The sequence below is a fragment of the Molossus molossus genome, unplaced genomic scaffold, assembly GCF_014108415.1.
Source record: "Molossus molossus isolate mMolMol1 unplaced genomic scaffold, mMolMol1.p scaffold_m16_p_17, whole genome shotgun sequence".
Classification (NCBI taxonomy): domain Eukaryota; kingdom Metazoa; phylum Chordata; class Mammalia; order Chiroptera; family Molossidae; genus Molossus; species Molossus molossus.
This window is the reverse complement of record NW_023425352.1, coordinates 42,255,538-42,273,240: the sequence shown is the minus strand read 5'-3', so window position 1 is coordinate 42,273,240 and position 17,703 is coordinate 42,255,538. Positions and strand designations below refer to the sequence as shown.

The 17,703-nt window shown below is 43.7% G+C and overlaps 1 protein-coding gene across 1 annotated transcript in view; it reads left to right on the top strand.

Annotated features, from left to right (window-relative positions):
* The window catches only part of CCDC6 (coiled-coil domain containing 6), a 106,613-nt gene that overhangs the window by 19,416 nt on the left and 69,494 nt on the right, over positions 1 to 17,703 (top strand). The window lies entirely within an intron of this gene.

The window sequence follows — 17,703 nt, the reverse complement described above, 5'->3', positions numbered from 1 at the left end:
CGATCTTCATTTTACAGATGAGGAAGCTGAGGCTCAAAGAGGATTCGGTGATGTGCCCAAAATCATACCCCAGAGAGTGGCACAGCCAGAATTCACACCTAGGCTAGTTGACACCAGAGGAATTCCTTCACTTTGAGATACTGCCTTTCTGGGTAAATTCCTAGAAGAGACATTGCTGGGTCAGATGTGGTACGTATGTGTAATTTGAATAGGTGTTGCCAAATTGCCCCTCCACAAGGCTTATACTCATTTATACTTGTATATCACACTTTTATCAAACTCGGATTTTGCCAATCTGGCCATTCAAAAGTGGCATCTTGGTGTAGTCTTTGCATTTCCTGGGGTGGGTGGCTGGGAAAGCATCTTTTCATATATTTGCAAGAGCATTTGTATTTTCTGTTCTATAAATGTCTAGTTCAGAGTCTTTCTCATTTGTCTTTTGAGATGTTGATCTTTCTCTTACCCATTTTTTCTCAGCACTTGATATATTACAGAGACTTGTCCTTTTATCTAATTTTGAGTTGCAAAAAAGTTTCCCACTTGTCACTTATCTTTTGACTTGGCTCTAGGTATTTCTTTAAGCCACAGTGAAGTTTCTTGATGCTTTCTTACGTCATTTATAATCTACAGGAAATACTGTTGGGATGTTACGGTAAACCTTACATCGTACTTTTTTGAAAACAAAATGTAGGACAGACTATTATTGTGTTTTTGTTTAAATGATATGCAGTGCTTTTAAGAGAAATTCAGAAGGAATCATAGAAGTAATGATGCTAGATATTCTTCTAAATTGCATGAAACTACTTGAATTCATAGGTGAATAGTAGAAGGACATCTCCTGGTGTCATTTTCCCCTTCATCTTTCTCTACAGTATCACTTTATATAAGATTGAATCAAGGTAAATATCTTTTGACAGATTAATCAATTGCTGAATTATTTGCATTTTTTAAAATATATTATCATAGCCTTTTCCTCTCTCCAGAACCTTCTTAAGTGGACTTAATTTTAATTGGCATGATTTCTCTCTCCTGGTCAGTTTCCAACTCTTTTTATCTGGTGGTTTTATTTTACTCTACAGTATTTTCCATTTCCCTTGCTTAAAGATAGGTTTAAAGCTCTGGGCCTTACATTTAATTCTTCTGCATTGACCAGTTAGCCAGTCATCTTGGTTGATCTCAACCATTTCTGCCATATTCTGTGTGCCAGGGTCCCTGCCTCTCAGAGCTTATAATTTAGTGTGTGTGCATGGTGTTGTTAGACATCAGGCAACTGATTTCAAGTTACAGAATTAAAATATGCAAATGATCCTCAGAGGATATGAATAGGGGAACTGAACTGAACTAGTTTGGGGCAGCCAGGGACAGCTTCCCCAAGGTGATATGTGGGCTGCCATCATTCTAAATAATGAATAAAAGTTAACCGTGCAGATGATGAGTGAAAGCATGTTCTGGGCCAGGGGAACAGGCGTGCAGGAATCTTGAAAGCAGCAGAAGCATGGTAAATGTGAGGAACTGAAAGACGAGTGTGGTCAGAGTTGCTCTGGATATGGCCTGAGGAAGGATCTGGAAGTAAGTGGGGCCAGTTTAGACAGGGTTTCTAGTCTGTCTTCTGATGCTGCTGAGTTTGTGAGTAAACCCTGACCCATTAGTAAAATGTATGAGGCGTTCATTTGAAGGGAAAAGACCTTTTCTTTGGTTTTATCTCTTGCTGTCTTCAAATTTCTGAGTTGAGAGTACCCTAAATGTCTCTCATTGCTAACCTTAGACCAGGAAAATCAAATGACGTAAAGTCCACTCTGGTAGCCAGTAGTAGCGTCAGAATTTGAACTCAGGTCCCCTGATTTGTAGACTGTTTTTCGTATTCTGCACCTCCTCTTCCCTGAGAAAACATGTGTTCGATGTGCAGTCTTTTCCCCCTGACTCGTATGAGAGGTATAAAAATTAAATCATTTAAGAGTTTCATTGAGTAACATTTATTAAAAAGACCACACAAAAAAGGAAGGCTTTCTTCTCAAATGTGGGATCTGCTGGGGCCACCACCAGGCTTCTATAGCTTCTGCAGCTTCTGCACACCCTTTAGTGTTAGAGCATCTGATTCAAGAAGCCACGCTGTCCATGTGCCTTTTGAATTAGGAAGAGGTTTCCCCCCCAGTGATTATGCCAATCTAGAACCTTCCTCAGATGAATACATTTGGCCTGCAGAAATGACATTTTAATCCACTCCTTTTTAGTTTTTTATTGCAGTATATTTTTGCCAATAGTTTTTATGTTTTAAAATCCAAGTGTGGCAAAAAGATTTATTGCTCGTGAAGTCTCTTGACTTGGCTGGGGGATTGAAGAAGGAGTGAAGATGGAAGGACTGTAGATATACAGTACATTTATCCAAAAACAGATTTCACCGTTCCCGTCCTAGTGGGACTCTTGGAATCTCACTAACGTGTGGAGAAGTCCTTTAACCTGTACCTGGAAGGAGGCAGAGACTTGAGACCTTCCCTTACTGGAGCCTGTGTGCTTTTGTGTTGCAGTTATCCCTGAAATAGTTCATGTGCATATTTCAGATGTTGGCTGCTTATGTTGGGTTTGGAAAGGGAACATGGAAGAAAAAGTGGATCGCTGGTGCTACCAATGAGGTGGACCAGAGGAGGGGTTCAGGTGAGTGAGAAGAACAATTGATATTAGAGTCTTAGATAGGCCGGGGTCAGATGTAGGAAAGTTCCCTCCTGCCCGGATCAGCTGCCTAGGCCCGGGAATGGAGAAGAATCAGGTTATCCGGGGTGTGATCTGGGTCTGCAGAGGGCACCGGGAGCCCAGACAGGGTTTGCTTACTTGTAAGGTAGAGAACTCTGTCCATGTTTCCTGCTTGAAGCTGTTACATCTCTTTGCATATTGGTGGGTTGAAGTCTGTAGATGAGAAGGTGAGCAGAACTCTCCTGCTGGCATTCTCCCCAGTGTGTACTGTGGGTTCTTTCTTTACCCCGTTCCATCATTAAGTATCATTAACTGCTCATCCCTTGCCCCCAGCACTGAGCCCTCTGACGTTGCAGAGATCATCTGAGATGTGTATTTCACTAATACAGAATGCTTAGGTTCCATGTTAAAACTGAAACACACAAGTAGTATTGTATTTTTAGGAAAGGTAAATAATTGGTGCACTTGGAATTCTAAACGTAATTCTCTTATTTCTGACCCCAGTTTATCTTCACGGACATAACCATTATTAGTTTCTTATGAACTTCTAAAATGTTTTTCTGGATAATATGATGCAGGTCCAAGGGTGGGTCTATATTGTCCCCCTTAAAAAAGACACAGAAACAGAAGCACATTGTACATGTTGTTCTGTGTCTTGGATTTTTCACTTAACGTATCTCATGAGTTCATCTCTATTAGCGGAGATAGAACTGCTTCATTCTTTTTTTTAACACATTGAGACTTTTTATTTTTTATTAAAAACAAAAATTTTTTTTTCTTTATTGATTTGAAAGAGAGGAAGGGAGAGGGAGAGACAGAAACATAGACGAGAGAGAACATCGATTGACCGCCTCCTGCATGCTCCCCACTGGGGATTTGGCATGTGCCCTGACTGGGATTTGGCAACCTGGGCATGTGCCCTGACTGGGAATTGAACCGGCAACCTCCTGGTGCATGGGTCAGTGCTCAACCACTGAGCCACACTGGCTAGGCAGAACTGCCTTATTCTTTTGAAGGGCTCCATATAAAGTATTCCATGAAATTGGTGCACTGTGTTTATTAAACTCTTCCTCTGTTGATTGTTCCCAGTCTTTGCTCTCTACAACTAAAGTCACACTCAACGTTCTTTAAGAATTTTTTAAACATAAATCTTAGCAATAGTTTGTATTATCTATAGGATAAATATCTAAGAGTAGAATTAACTAGTTCAATGAGTATGTGGTTTTATTATTTTTTTTTATCCTCACCCGAGGACAGTTTTTACATTTATCTTCAGATAGAGTGGGAGGGAGAAAGAGAGAGAGAAACATTGATGTGAGAGAGAGACACACATCAAGTGGTTGCCACCCACACGACCCCAACAGGGGCCGGGGATGAACTGCAACTGAGGTGCGTGCCCCTAGCGGGAACCGAACCCAGGACTCTGGTCCGTGGCCTAAACCAGCCAGTGCAAGGAGTATGTGTTTTTAAATGTTCTTGTTTATATTTATTTGGGCAGTCCTAAGTCATTTTGTGTTTATTGTCTTCTCTCTCTTCACTTGTAATTTTTTCTTCTCTTTATAGAACTTGTCTGTTTTGGCCTTTTGTTTGTTCTTTAGGTAGAAACATCTTTTCTTAGAGTTTAGGAGGGAGTGATTTTCTTTAGAAGTAACTGCCATGTTGCTTAAATTTTTTTCCCCTGGAACTTAGTCAACTTTCTTATCATTGAATACTCTTCTTTTGCCTAAGTAACTTAGAAGTCAGTAAGAGGACAGAGATATGACTTTGACTTCTTCTTTTACTAAGAATGTGCAGATCGGGAAATACCGGGAGTGTTTTTGGAGTACCTCTACAAATCTGTCTGTCACTAGCAATGATCACTTCCTCAAGTCACAGAAGAAGGTGGTAGTCTTTGTAAAATGCTAGGAAATTTGTTCAGAGTTTGGGGCTGACTGTTGAGGGTTTTGAATTCTGACAGCACATGAAACTATCTGGTATTTGTGTTGTGGACAAATTGTACAGGTCTGTTTTCCTGATGACCATCAGTTCACCTGATAGGAATCTTAGCCCATGTTCTCAAACATGATCTCAGGAGTTTTGGAGTAAAGTGGATTTCCTCATTAAGTACATAATCAGTTAGTTCACTTTAATAAATGTAAGTCAAACTCATACAAGGAACATAAGCTTTTAATATTATGGGTCCAGTTGGACAGGAATCATAAATTGAATAACCTTGTAATAATACTTTCCAGTTCTTTTTTTTTTCTTCTTTCTATCATTAACCCACGTTTCCTTGGGTTTAGCTGATAAAATAGGAAAGAGCAAAGAGGAAAAAGGAAAGCCTGGATTCCTAAGTGCAGAGCCCCCGGAGGGAGCAGAAGGCTCCGTGGAAAGGCACCAGCACTGCCTCCAGTATCACTCCTGGTGGTTGCGTCGTCTATTACTTCTGAGAACACCTTAGGTTTTGACCTTCTCATCTTTTGCAAGGTGTTGATGCTTTGGAAGTTACTTGGAAGTTACAAAAGGGAGACTATTTCCCTTCCCAGCCACCCCCCCCCCACACACACACACTTCCAGTGTCACATTGCCCTCATGGCTGCACTTGAGTCCTTTGCGGAACTGATGAGTTGCATGGTTGCACGGACTTGTCTGTTTAGCTCAGAGACGGACCCCGAGGGCCAGTGCTAGTTCTGAGAAATGAGACCAGAGGGCTCTGTGGTTGGCGAACCCAGCTGATGAACTAACTAACCTAATGTGACTCCTCAGAATCCCTGTTACTCACTGTGCTTTGGGGATGACAGTATATTCCTTTTTACCCTTTTTCCTACCAAATCGAATATTTTTTTCAATTAAAATGTAGACAGATAAGCACAGTGAACACCCTTACACTCTCACCTAAATTCACCAAGTTTCAGCATCTTACCACTCCCTCATCATAACATACCTCTCCTTCCCTCCCTACTGCCTTCCTTTCTTGCCTGTCTGTCTCTGTTCCCCTTTGCCCAAGCACCTGAAAGTAGGTTTCAGATATCAGGCCCCTTCAACACTGCACAACAGTGTTCAGTGTGCATCTCCCAAGAACGGGTTCAGGAGTGAGATGATTTGTGAGGCTACCATCCACCCTGTCAGACAGTGTCCCCTTTATGGGGACTCACAGAAGAAGCTCTTTTCTTAGGTCTTAATACCAAGTAAAGCTCCTCGGTTTTAGGATAACAAAAATCGTTTGGCTGCTAGGAAGGATACTCAGAACTAATGTCAAAATGTGTAGGACCCGTCAACTGGCATCTGTGTAACTTTGAGCTCTGTTTGACTCTTAGACCCCTCCCCTCCCCGACTATTCATGCCTCCTCCTCTTTTAAAATCTTATATATTTATGCAAAGAACAGTGAGTTTTGGAAGGAATTGGTATAAAAAGAAATTAGCCCAAAGGGAATCTGAAATTGCAGCAGGCCCTCAGCTGACTCCTGTCAGAGGAAGGGGTCCTCATTGTCTCACCTCGTGGTGCCCCTTCTGGAACACCCAGACAAAGCAGGTAAGATTTCCCCCACCTAAAGCCCCACTACTTTGGGATTTTTTTTCTTTTGAATATGCTGCCTTGACGTTCATATTAAAAACATTCTCATCTGAAGTCTTGCAGGACTTGTCACACTCCGGTGCACACCCACATCTCAGGGAGGGCCCACACCTCACACTCTCTGGGGAGAGCGCTGCCCACTCTGACCTGGTGTGACTTTTGTTACTGGGGGCCCATAGCATCAGTGGGAAGTGGGCACCCCTTAAATAGTTACATCTGAGAACAAAGCAAAGACAGGAGAAGGCGAATTGATGGAATGGTATGGTTGGTGTTGTTGGAGTTTGGAGAATGGAGGTGGTATTATCTGAAACCGCAGATGTGGAGATAGCCAGGGGGCATGTGCAGCTGGAGGAATCTGGTGAGACCTGCTGAACCGGAATGGGCGACCCAGGTTGGGGAGGGAGGAGGTAGAGAGTGTGGAAGGGGTCAGTCAGATGCTGATAAGCTCCATGCCATCTCTTCGGGTCATGTCAGAGATGACCACCCCACCCTGACTTCTGTAGAGGAGACACTTGGCAGAGACTGGATTGCAGGACAACCAGTTGGTTGGTTGAATCACCATGTTCTGTGCACCAGGTGCTGGGCTATGGACAAGCATTATTTCGTGTAACCCTTAAAAGAACCCCAAGAAGTAGTTACCCTCGTTCACAGAAGGAAAATGAGGCTTAGAGAGGTTAAACTGTTCTAAATGGTGGACAGTGCTACTTCCAGGGTCTCAGTCAAGTGGAGGTTGCTCTGTGACATGCTACTACTTCATCCTCCCAGCGACCGCCCCAAAACTTTTTTTGAAATATAACGTACCTGATACACACACATGCTAAATATACTGCTTGGTGAATTTTCACAGATTGAAGGCACATATAACATGCATGCAGATCAAGAAGCTGAATATTACTAACCCCGTGGACCCTCTGTGCCCACTCCAGTCATGCCTCCGGGGGTAACGCCCTGAGCTCTGTGTACCTGGAGCCCTGCAGTCGGTCCTCCGTGGTGAACGTCTCCCAGCATTATGTGTGTGGGATTCATTTGTGTTGTTAATCTTTTCCTTTTTTGAGATTGGGTCTCGGGACCTAGAAAAACATTTATACTGTAAGGCTATAAAGTCCTCTTACTGTACAGTTGGTATTTTCCAAACTTGTGTATTTGGAAAATGTAGTCTTCTGAGGTGTCGTGAACACAGGAGAAAAAGCTGTCTGGATTTTCAGAGTCTTTAGGATAAAGGATGCAATATATTAACAGGAAATGCCTTTTGATATTTTTTTAGAAGAATGTAGTAAAAATCTTGATGAATTCAGAGTCTCTGTCAGACACATTTTGTCGTATCGGTGTGGGGACACACTGTCCCTGAAGAGGGTGAGGATGCTACTCTGCAGCAGGGAGAGCACAGCCGGAGTGTAAGGTGGTGTAAGAAACAAACTCTCATAGGATTTGGGTTTGGGTTGGGTAATCTTGGGAGGGTATACAAACGTACAGGTACTCTCTAGACTGGGTATTTTCAAAAGTGAGGGTAGTTTTCTGAGTATCTCAATAAATCTTGCCTGGAGAGAGGGCAGAGTCGAGTCCGGAAAGCTGTCATAGGGACTCATTTCAGCCGGAGAGGGGATGTTTTTGATTTTGTGGCTTTTCCGGTGATCTTGTATTGTCTCGTTTTGTCATGGTCTCAGAGTGACCTTGTTGGCTGTGAATGTTCTGTGAGATTGATTGTGTCCTGGAGGAGAACGACCTGGCCTACTGTGAGTGTCAGATTGCTTTGCAATAATATTGAGGTTTCACTGTGAGCATCAGATCAGCTCCTGGGTGTCGGCGGCTGCTGCTGTGTTTTTTCTCTTAAGGAAAATTTCTTGACTTCTGTTTTTCATAAATCTACACTTTATAATATGGGTGGTCTTAAAATAGGATTGACCTTTCGTAGATACTTATTTCTTAAGATAGTAAATAAGAATTTGAACAGAAAGTATATTTAGGACATCACCCTTTAGATCCTTCTTTTCAGGCTGCTTAGTGACTGGGATTGCCCAGGGTGGACTAGTTTTTAGAGGTTTTAAGTAATCCTGGTGAAGTCAAATGACCTCTGGCAATTGCTTAATCTCACTTGCCCCCCCCCCCTTACCTGTCAAGTGAGGGTGATTAAAACAGTGACCCACATTTTATAATGGCCCCTTGTGATGTAATGGTTAGATCTCAGAACCAGATGATATCTGCTAATTTATACCGCACCTGCTCCCAACAAGGATTTGAGGTGGCCAAGAGGATGTGTCTTTCCTTTTATCCCCTTCCCTTCCCTTCTTCCAAGCTTGGCCTGAAAGAGCAGTCACAGTTGGGAAACAACTTTCTTGCCCACAAAGAAAACATTTTCCAAAAGGGGTATCTAAGAAAATTTCGTCTAGGGATGCTCATGGAGCGACTAAAAAACCTCATTATGATTGCTTTTTAAAGCAGAGTTTGAGCAGAAGGCTTGCACGTCGGTGAGCCCAGTGTTCTGACTGGCTGTGAGGAGTCCTAGGGGCTTGTGGGTCACATTCTGGCTCACCTTAGGCTCCTGACCCTTTCACCTGAGCTGGGCATGGGCCTTGGCCAGCATATGCTTTTCTGATTTTCTTGTCTAACCGAGTATTTAACCTTGTGATTTCTGGTGCCTGCTTTTTGCTGTTGGAATGCTCGTAAGTGTAGCCTTATCTGTGAACTGCCGCTGAGTGTGAATTCTCATCCGGTTTCATGAGCAGGATGTGAAACTGGCCGGAGAGAAAGGTGAGTTTTACCTGGCATCATCCTGCTTGACAATGTTCAGGAAAAGGAAGGGAAAAAGATGGACAGTGTGTTCGGATCAATTGAAAAAGAGCTTCAAGCCAATGTGAGCGAGTGGAAAAAAAGAGAGGAGCTAGAAAGGAGATGTTTTTGCTGTCAGGTAGAGTACTTGTGTTTTGAGTCCCTGTCTCATTTTATTTTTGTCTAAATATATGGCCATTTATCCCATTGAAATGCTTTGAAATTTCATAACACCCAGATTTAGTTACGTACACCCTTTTCTGATTCCTTAATCTCTGTTCCTGTGTTAATAACTCTGTTTTGATTATTATGACTTTACAGTAGGTTTTACTCTGCCTCATGGCAAGTTCAGACACATTGTTTTCAGGATTGTCATGACTATTATGTTACCCCCTCCTCCCTCCCCTCACGCTTGTCATGCCTCTTAAATCCTGTGGGGATTTTATGTTGGGGAGAATTTCTGCCTTACAGATCTCCTATTTATCTGTTTATTAGGTTTATATTTCTTTATTCTGACCCTCTAGTGAGGCTTCTAAAAATACTTTCCTCATCTAGGTTCATCTAGGGCCTGCAGGCGCTCCATCTTTTTTGCCACCATGCATGGGAGTTTCTATTTTTTTTCCATTTTACTTTCTCGTATTTAGGAATGTTTTTAATATGTTTCTTGGCTTCTGAACACCTTGCTGAACTAAAATTATTGTTGGTTCTCTTGCACGCCTCAGGTGCATGACACCCAGAATGACAGATGTGTGTCTCCTCCTTTCTAGCATCTTCCAGTCACCATAGAATCAGGCCAAACTCACATTTGACTTAACACGCTCAGCTATTTAAACCCAGTAAACAGAGAGGACCGATTGAACAGAGTTGGCTGCTTTCCTCACTTACTCCATGAGCATCTGCAGGCTCTGGATCAGTCTCCTTTCCTCAGTTGGCTGCTGGTGTTTCCTTGTTTGTATCTTTCTACTGGAGCGTGTGTTTGAAGTTCATCTGGACAAGAAACTTTGCATTCCTAGGCTCTTTGAACCTCTTTTTTTTGGTCTGTGTGCTCCTCCTCACCCCGAGTTTCTTTCCCAGGACTGACTTGGTTCAGTCACCAGGGAGGAGCCTGCCAGAGCTGCCCTAGATGAGCAGATCTCTGCCAGACTTTAAACATCTTTTCTGATGATAGATAACTCTTTGCTGTAGAAACTTTGACAAACAGGTTCACTGTACAGACACGGTTTCAGTGCCACCCCTCAGAAGGACCTGGTGTAGGACCTGGTACAGGTGCTTCTCCCAGCCATGTCTGCTGCCTCCGAGGCTTGGCCTGAATCTTTTCAGCAAGCAGAATCAGGGTCACGTTGTGGCGTCCAGCCTGCTCTTTCCTATGGAACATGTATTACGACGGTTGTCACTTGTTTTTAGTTATGGCAGCATCATTATTCCGTTGTTAGGATAATTAGCATTTTGCCTGTATTTCCTGTTTGTGGTTCATAAATTACCATATATTGAGTGGCTTGAAAAGCACACGTTTATTATCTTCTAGTCCGACACAGGTCTCCCTGGGCTAGGAACAAGGTGTGGCAGCGCCTTCCTGGAGCTCTGGGGGAGAACTTGGTCCCTTGCCTTGTCCAACTTCTAGAGTCTGTCTGTATCTCACGGCTGGTGGTCCCCTCTTCCATCTTCAAAGCCTGGAGTGGCAGCATGGTCCCTCACAAGAGGCATCCCTCTGACCTCCTCTCCCCCCAACTTTTCATTTTTTTTTTTTTTTATCCTCACCCGAGGACATTTTTTCATTTTTTGTTAGAGTGGGAGGGAGAGAGAGGGAGAGAGAGAAAGAGAAACATCGACGTGAAAGGGACACATCTAGTGGCTGCCACCCGCACAACCAACCAGGGCCGTGGACAAACCGCAACCGAGGTACGTGCCCTTAGCGGGAACCGAACCCGGGTCTCTCCAGGACCGCAGGCCGACGCTCTAACCGCTGAGCCAAATCAGCCAGGGCTTCACTTTTCATTTTTAAGGACCCCAGTGGTTACATTGAGCCCACTCAGTTATCCCAGGGTAATCTCCTTATTTTAAGGCCAGTTGATTAGCAACCTGAATTCCAGCTCTTCCTTTAATTCCACTTAGCCATGTAAGTAATATATGTACAGGTTCTTGGATTTAGGACAGGGATATTTTCAGGGGGAGGGTGGCATTATTCTGCCCACACTAGTCTCCTATTGTTGATTAATCAGTCATTTATATTTGTATGGATGACAATTCAGTGACCCTCTTCATAGGGCAATCTCTGTATCTGTGGTCAATTCATGGACCACCTTTCTGTAAATGGAATATTTCAGAGTGATGATCTTAATATGTTGGACAAAAAGTATCACATGACTGCAGCTTCGGTCTTGGTTGGGTAGGAGAACAGAAGGCAAGTTTAGTGCCAAAGAGACATTTTCAGAGCTGGGAGGAGAGCAGTTTGTTCCTGTTGGAGTGTAAGGCTCTGCCTCTTGTTACGGCTTCGTTATGTTCTCTGTGCCTCTGGCACATGTGATGCAGGTTTACTGGTATAGGCTCACTGGATAAATGAGCGAGGAAATGAGTGTACACACTCATGACCCCCACTCATGCATGCACACACGTTTCACCATTAAGCTCCTGCCTTCACTGTTTCCTTTCCAGTATAAAATCTCCATAGATGTTCTGTCTGAATTACTAACCATGGTTACATTTGCAGCCTTTTGTGTGTTGACAGCTGTTTTGTGTTTAAATGTAATCCTGCCTCAACACTGAACCGGGGGACATTTATTCTTAGATAAAGCACTTAAGATGGATGGTTTCAACCGTCTGTTTTGCTGATTTTAAAGACTAAATATGTGTCTCTCTCTTTCTCCTCCCCGCTTCTTTTAAAATACAAATACGGTTCATTACAAAATCTTCCCAAATATATATAAATATCAGTTGCCAGAAACAGTGGGTGAAACCTAGAGTTACTTTGAAATTGGCAGAATAAAATGACACATTAAAATACAGCGCCACAGCCCCTTGCCCATGGGGCCAGATGTGTTTTAGAACAAAGGTTTTTTTGGTTGTGAAGAGGGTGGTGTATTAGTTTCCTAGGGCTGCCATAACAAAATACTATAAACTGGGTGGCTTAGAACAACAGAAATTTATTCTCCTCCAGTTCTGGGGGCTGAAAGTCTGAAACAAGGGGTTGACAGGGCCGAGCTCCCCTAGGGAGGGTCCTTCCTCCCATCTGCAAGCTCCTGGTAGTTCCGGGCATTCCTGGACCTGCAGCTGCAGCGCTCAGTCTCTGCCTCCGCAGTCACATGGCATCTCCCTGTGCGTCTGTGTTTTCCCTTCTCACAAGGACAGTAGTCCTGTTGGATTCAGGCCCACCCTTATGACCTCATCTTAACTTGATTACATCTGCAAAGACCTTATTTCCAAATAAGGTCACAGTTGGCAGGTCCTTGGGGTTAGGACTTCAACAATCCTTTGGTGGGGGGAGGGTACATTTCAGTGCATAATGTATTGGGGCATGGAAAGATAATCCTGAGCACATGCTCCCTATATCATAGCACTTCTCATGGGTTAGAGCAGCAGTCCAGCAAAACGTGTGAACAGTCGCACTAAGTACGTTAATAAAACTACAAACAGGCTTATTCATTTCACATCAGGCTTTGCCGCCACATGAATGCAGGTCAGGCTGGTGGGCTTCCTGCCAAATGGTTGCAGCTTTTGGGTTTCATTTCAATCTTTTGAATTTGGGAGTTGTGTTTAAAGGTTTGAGGACCTGTGCTAGGTTTTTACCTTAATTCCTAAGAGTGAATTAGTTAGCTTTCTTGGGCATTCTATCAGGAAAGAGTTACTACTCATGTACTATCTAATGCTATTATCCTCTTTTTCTCTTTTTCTTTCTGGAAAGTTGTCCTCTTTGGATGCGCAGACCCAGCTCTGGGTATCGAGGTGATGAGTTTGACCATATTCCTGTGTCCAATCAGAATAGGAACGATGCTGAAAGTTAAACCCTTGCTAGAAGTTAAACCTCCCTCATAGAGAAGCAGAGAATCTCCATACATCAACAACCTTCAAATCACAAAACCAGTCTCCACTTGAATCAAAGCATTGTGGTTGGCTGCCGTGGAAGGTCGTGTAGAGGCCAAACCCCGAGATGCCTTGGAATAAGCAAGCAGGCGATGAACGGGAAGTAACGCTGCCACGTTCTCACTCAGGAAACACACCGCTTTGTAGCTGTGAGCGCAGGACAAAGTTTGCTTAAATTCCCGGGTCTTAACTGCATACCGAAACCCAAGGCTGAGGAGTCTGCTGGAAGAGCCTCAGGCTAGTACAGTATCAGGCATTGTTGAAGCATGTTCATTGTAACAATTCTTTTGGCAGAAAGGATTGGAAACATCTGGAATGTCAGGGAGCTGGTTTGAGCACATCAGTAAGATAGGGTATTTGTGACATCAGAAATGGTTGGAGGAACATTTAATCACAGAGAAGACTTACAGTATAAGTGGGGTGAAGGGATACAGTATGCCTAAAATGTGAACCAATTTTATCACATGCGTAAGTATAGAGTCTAGAAGGAATGGATAACAATGTTTGCAGTACTTTTCATTATAGACTTTAAAAAATGTATTTGGGAGTTTTCTGTAACAAAGCTTTTTAAATTTTTTTTTTAAATTTGCTTCCTTCCATTCTCCCTTCTCCCCTCTAAGTTCCTTGATCCAGAGGCCTTTTACTCTTGGGAGAATTTTATTCCCTTATATTTAATCATAGAACTCTTCTCTTTAATTGCCAAGTGTCATTTGAGTTGGGGGGATACTTCATATTAGTTGCTGTTCAAAGCAGGGTACGATTCCCCACTACCTCCCGGAGCAGGGTGATGACGTGGGAAGAACACTGAATGAGGAATAGGGAGATGTGGGTTCCCATTCCCACTTCCCTACTGACCGGGTGTCTTCCTTGGCAATGATGTCTTCCGGTGACAGCAGGTTTTCCCTAGAATTCGTCTTGAGGGGTGACTGATTTTTTTTTTCCCCCCAGCTGCTGTGTCATAAAGGACGTCAGATTATCTCATATGTTACAGAGGGTGAAATGCAGGCTTAGGGAAGGAGTTAACATAGAACCTGGACCAGAGCTGAGGTCTCCTGATGGCTAGTGCAGTGTCCTTTCATCTGTTTCTGGTTCACCTCCTAGACTGCTCATCGGAACCTCTGGGCCCCATCCCTCAGCTGGTCCAGTAGTATATCTTTTCTTTTTCTTTTTTTGGTACATGCCCCTAGCAGGAACCGAACCCAGGACTCTCTGGTTTGCATGCCGATGCTCCAACCACTGAGCCAAATCGGCCAGGGCTATCTTTGTTTTTTTTAATGAATATTAGGTGATGCTAGTGCAGTCTTGATATTGGGTTTTAGGAATCCCTTGCGGACGAGGCAGCCCCTCCCAGATACATGTGTGTGTACAATAAATGGATGCATTTTATATATCCTTGTTAGTTAAATCTTTACTCGTAGATGATGGGAAGGAATCACTATTTCTGAGCATGGTGGATAGCCATTGGAGGGAGGAGTTTTCTTATCCATCTTCAGTTTCTTTATAGGCTTGGATCCTTATGCTCACTGGCCTGCTTATGGCAGACTTGCCCCGTGGTCTCTTTGATGGGTCTTTTCTTACCCTTGCCAGATACACCTTTATTCACTACCTGGAAGAGGAGGGAGTGTGTGGAGAAACGCTAAATGACCAGAGCTTGCTGTCATCACATAGGAACGACACGTGTGGTGCATGTGCGTCAGGAAATACATAATCTCCTACTTGCAGCAGCAGTGGTAGCAGTGGCAAAAAGTGCCTCCTTTGCAGGTCATAAAGATGACCTGTCAGTCACCCAGGGGCACTTTGTTTTGGAAAGGAAATTACAGGGTGTCTCCTCTCAAAGAAGAGCTGCTTTGTGATGCTCAGACACTGTGCGACAGCACAGATAATCTTGGCTGTAGGAGCAAGAGAGTGGGGTTTGGCTTCTGGAGGGGAAGACGTTACTAGAATGGTGGAAGGGCCATAGGAGGACGGGGCGCTTTGGAGCCAGCCGGGGTTTCGGTGTGATCTGTGGCCTTGATACTTCGTAGCGAGGGCAAGTTGTTTGACTCTCTTAGCCCATTTCTCCATGTATGATGTGGGGCTGAAATGTGTGGAGCAAGTGAGATGACGTGTGGAAGAGCCTGCTACAGTCCCATAAATGCAATCAGTACTGAAGCATGGACTGCCATTATCATTTATTATAGGAATGGAGTCCATAGAGTTAAATATCCATTTATAAATACACACACACACACTCGTATGTACACATGTATGTGTTTATATATACATATGACATAAGCATACACATATACTATAGTATAAAGTTTGTGTATTTGTGTACATTTAGCTCTTCATGATTCTGCAGGTTTGGAGTGCTATCTGCCGAGCCATTTCTTTTGTTACTGTAGTGGGTAAAATACTTAGCTTTTTTCTTTCTGTGTAGCTTTATTTCATTTTAAATCCCTTGATTCTTCAGGTTATTTTCTGCAGCCAAGATCATTCCAAGACCAACCGCTAAACGTATGGATTAGTGACGTTACTTTCCTTTCATTGCTAGGAGGGATACGCACCCCTCCAGGGCAGGCACAGTGTCTGTGGTGCTCACTGCCTTAGCCTCATTGCACTTGCCGTGTAGGAGATGCTCTGTTGTATGTGTTGAATTAAATTTTAAAAAGATAATGACTGTGGTGGCTGCTTCCACCTGTCGGCTGTTCTGGTTGAGAACTTATTACTGGGGGAAGCGGATGGGGGAATGCTTCCTGAGAGTGGTGTTGAGGCTCACCCCTGCCCCTGCCAGCAATAGCGGGCGCAGGTTTAGAAACACAGGGCCCCTGACATAGGGAAGCTTCGAGTTAGGCACACGGCGAATGGTGTATGACCAGTATTTGATCTGGAATTATATTTATTTGCAGTCAACCTAACCTCCAGGGTTTAATTGACTGCCAGTGAGTTTACTCTTTGCCTGAATTTTTGTTTTGTTTTGTCATTTTTAATTTCCTTCACGATTTCACTGGCTTTTGGAATGTACCTTGTAAGGGCAAGAATGGGAGGAGAGGTGGATTCCTGTCTTTTTAGCTGTAGTTGGCCTGCTTTCCTTCCTGTTCCACAGCGGTCACTTTACCACAGCGCCCCCTATTGATTCTTTTGAGTATGACGTGCTTGCCTGACTCCATTCTCTCCCACTTTTGGCGACTGAATAGTAACTCCCATTTTTCCAAACAAATAGCGCTGTAGACATTTTATATCCCTGCTCTCCAGGCCTCAGTCACTGCCCCAGTGCCAGGTTTGGAAAGTCTCGGTGGTTGGGGATAGGTAGAGTATAGAGGGTGTGCCATTGGCGGTTTTCTTGTGATAAAAATGATGGAGACCTCAGTTTTAAGAACACATCTTCCTGCTCTGCCGGTGTGTCTGACTGGACTGAGTGTCGTCCCGGGGAGTGAGAGGTCCTGGTTCAATTCCCAGTTGGGGCGTGCAAGAGGCAGCTGATCCATGATTCTCTCTCACATCAATGTTTCTCTCTCTCTCTCTCCCTTCTTCTCTCTAAAAATTCAGTTAAAACATATTTAAAGTCCTGGCCGGTTTGGCTCAGCGGTTAGAGCCTAGACCCACAGACCAATGAGTCGCTGGTTTGGTTCCGATCAAGGGCATGTACCTTGGTTGTGGTTCGTTCCTGGTCAGGGTTGTTTAGGAGGCAGCCAGTTCGATGTGTCTCTCTCACATCGATGTTTCTCTCTCCCTTACCCGCCAGTCTATCTGAAGATACATAGAAAAATATCCTCTGAATGATGTGGCTCACAAACACAGATGTGGTCCCTTCTCTCTGTGTTTCTAGCCACAGATCTTTATCCAGCGTGTGACACTTGTTCTTACAAATGTGTGCCTTGGTGTGTTAGGCACAGGTGTGTTTTTGTCTGATCTCAGATTTATAGGCAATATATAAAAAAAAAGATTACTCATCATGACCCTGCAGGAGCAGTTCCTGGGTTGATAACTGGGAACAGGGGTTGTGACTCCACTGTGAGAGACTCCATTCTCTCATGTCAATAAGAGAGGCGACGAATGAGTTTTAGCAGTATGACTATATCGTGTAAAATTAAAAAGAAAAACACTTCTGACTGTACTTAATTTGGTCATTGACAAGGAGGTAGTCCTCCTGCTTATACCTGACCTGAAGTATGAACCATATTCTAGCATTGCACCTCTCCTATGCTCATCAGGAAAAAGCCTGAGAAATTTTAGGAAATCTGTGCTTTTGAAAAAAGGGAAGAAGCTTTGAAAGAGGGAAGTATCCTGGTTGAGTGTGGTCGATTGAGAATGACAGGCACAGTATTTTACTGCCCCTCCCATTCAGAGATGGAGGCTGTTTGAGTCTGTTTCTTACCTTCTTGATCTTGGATGGTCTAGTTCAGCTGAACCTCCGGCTGATGCAGCCTCAGTGAAGCAGGCAAGAAACCACCCACCAATCCACAGAATGACAACTAATATGTTGTTGTTGTTGTTTGAAGCCTTATGTGTTGGATGTTTTGTTACGTAGCAGTAGATAACTGATATAATGAGCTTCCTCTGGATGAAAACACTCAGACAGGGATCCTGGTATGCCCCATGCACCTGTCCTCTCAACTCATCAGGATTAGGGGAGAAGT